The 2,786-nt window shown below is 42.4% G+C and overlaps 1 pseudogene; it reads right to left on the reverse strand.

Annotated features, from left to right (window-relative positions):
- Positions 1-930: 930 nt before the first annotated feature.
- Positions 931-2,564, reverse strand: LOC102746937 (olfactory receptor 5BS1-like; annotated as a pseudogene).
- Positions 2,565-2,786: the final 222 nt, after the last annotated feature.

Raw genomic sequence — 2,786 nt, forward strand, 5'->3', positions numbered from 1 at the left:
TCTCCCTCTGCCTGCCAATTCCCCTGCTTATGCTCTTTCTCTCTCTCGGATAGATAAATAAATAAATAAATAAATAAATAAATAAATAAAAATATTTTTAAAAAATAGACAAGCAGAGGGAAAAGGAGTGAGAAATAAAAGGAAGTTACAGAAGAAGTGGGAAACATAGAAATGGATCCGAACACACCAGTAATTACTGTATAATTGTTGATTAAACTCTTCTCTTAAAATAATTTTCAGACTGGATAAAATAATCAAAATGCAGCTAGGTACTGCTTACAAAGATGTACATAAAAACACAAGAATAAATAATGTTAAGTGAAAAAAGCAAGTCGTAGAAAAAAATTTACAGTATGATTCTACTCATACAAATTTCAAAAACAGGCAAAATTCAACAATCTTATTTAGGGATCACAAATAAGAGGTAAACTTTAAATAAAACAAAGGAATGAGTATGGTACAATTCAAGACAGTGGTTACCTCTGGGGAGAGAAAAAGAGTGAGGTGATGGGGCTATGCATGGAGCTTCTAAGGCTCTGGGAGTGCTCTATTTCTTAAGTGAAAGATAAAAATAAAGGTAGTCTTGTGACAAAATATATAGAAGCAAGAACTCAGCCTTCAGAGCTCCTGACAGCATGGCCCAGGCAACCACATCAGGAAGCAGAGGTTCTCACTGAAAGCGCTTGCACTGAAAGTGCTATCTCATCTGGTCTGTTCCTTCTGCCATAGCCTCAGGTTGTCTTCACTTTCGAGGACAAACTAGTGACCACTACCCAGGCACACTGGCTATTTGATGGCCTCAGGTGCTCTCAGGTGAGGTGAAGGAAGCTTGTGAGTCACTGTTTTGGAACATCTGTCCCTTGGCTTTATGCTGTGCTAGCTTCTAGAGAATCTTTTAGCTCCCAAATGGTGGTGGAAGAAATGGGCTGGTCTGCCTTCAGTAGATGGTCCAGCACTTTCCCTCTTTCCAATGTCTTAAAATAATGTAGGTTTTTATTTTTCTCTTTTACAGTCTTGCAGAGGGTGTGATCATAAGATCACACAATCAAATGTTCTCATCTTGACTACTGGACAGACCAACTCTCTCATTTAAGAGATTCTTTTTGAGATGTCAGTATTGTATCTTTCACCAAAGGCTGTTTTCTCAAACATTAGCTGTCCTAGAACATTTTTTTCTCATACTTCTCACACTCACATGGCTAACTAATTAAAACATAGATTGTTGAGCTCTAATGTTGATTCAGTAGATTAATGGTTGGGCCTGAGAATCTGCCTTTCTTGCAAGCTCACAGATAATGCTGATTCTGCTGGTTTGTGGATGAGTTTGAGAACCACTGACCTCAAATGTCTTATCCTCTCAAGGTACTTCTGAAGATCTCTCCTCCCATTCTCTGACTGAACACCACACAGAGAATCCCTCATCTGAGGAGCACATTTACTGCCTCAGCATCCTCTGCAGAGCTGCCTTCACCTCCTGGTTCTTGAGGCTGTAGATGAGGGGGTTCAGCAAGGATGTGATCACACTGTACTGAATGGAGATCACCCGCTCCAACACTGAGCCTGAGGCAGGGCTGATGTACCTGAATAGAGCTGTCCCATAGAACAAGAGCACCACAGTGAGGTGGGAGGAGCAGGTAGAGAAGGCTTTGGCTTGGCCTTTAGAGGAGCAGATGTTCAGAATGGCAGAAATGATTCTGGAGTAAGAGAAGAGGATCAGGGGAAGTGTCAGCAGTCCCAGAAATGCACTGGACCCTGACAGAAGGAATTTGTTGGCAGTGGGATCAGTACATGACAGAGGGAAGAGTGAGGGAAGCTCACAGCAGAAGTGGGAGATAATGTTGGACCCACAGAAATGTAACTTGTGGATGAAAAGATTATCTACTAGTGAGTAGAGAAACCCCATCACCCATGCTGCACTAACCATTACCATGCAGAGAGGCCTGTTCATGACCATGGTGTAGGGGTGGCAAGGGGTGGCAGACAACAGCATAGCTGTCATAGGCTGTGGCAGAGAGAAGACTGGCTTCAGCACACCCAGAGAGAAGAAAAAAGAAACTCTGGGTGATGCAGCCCCACACCGAGATGCTTTCCTCTGAGATAGGAAGTTCTGTAGCATTTGGGGCATAGTAACTGAAGAGAAGCAGATATCTAGGAAGGACAGATGTCCTAGGAAAAAATACATGGGGGTGTGGAGGTGAGAATCCCCTCTGATCACCAGGATTATCACCAGATTCCCCATCAGGGTCAGGAGGTAAATCCCCAGGAACAGCACAAAGAGCAGAGTCTGGATGTGGCAGTCAGCAGACAGCCCAAGGAGGATGAACTCAGTGAAGAAAGTGAAGTTGTTCATGGTTGTTTATAAATTCCATCCCTAGAAAGAAACCAACTGTTTTACAGAATCTGAGTAGTTTCTAGTAATCAGAATATCATTCCCACACCCTAAAACTTTTCAGGAAATACTCCTTTCAGCTTAAACATAGAAAAGTAAACAAGTTGAGTATTTTCAGTTGTGACTGCTATGGGTTGAACTGTATCCCTTCCTCTCCAAAAATATGTTGGAAGTCCTAATCCCCAGTACCTCACAATGTGATCTTACTTGGAACTAAGATAATTGCAGATGTGGTAAATTAAGATTAGCTCATACTGGAATGGGCTCTTAATCCAATAGGACTGGTGTCCTTATAAGAAAGAGGAGAGCTCCATGTGAAAACAGACACACAGAGACAGCCATGTGACAAAACAGGCAGAGATGGGAGTGATGCAGCTGCAAGCTAAGGAATGCCAAT

This window comes from Leptonychotes weddellii, unplaced genomic scaffold (assembly GCF_054177405.1).
Source record: "Leptonychotes weddellii isolate Sample4059 unplaced genomic scaffold, ASM5417740v2 HiC_scaffold_14239, whole genome shotgun sequence".
NCBI classification, from domain to species: domain Eukaryota; kingdom Metazoa; phylum Chordata; class Mammalia; order Carnivora; family Phocidae; genus Leptonychotes; species Leptonychotes weddellii.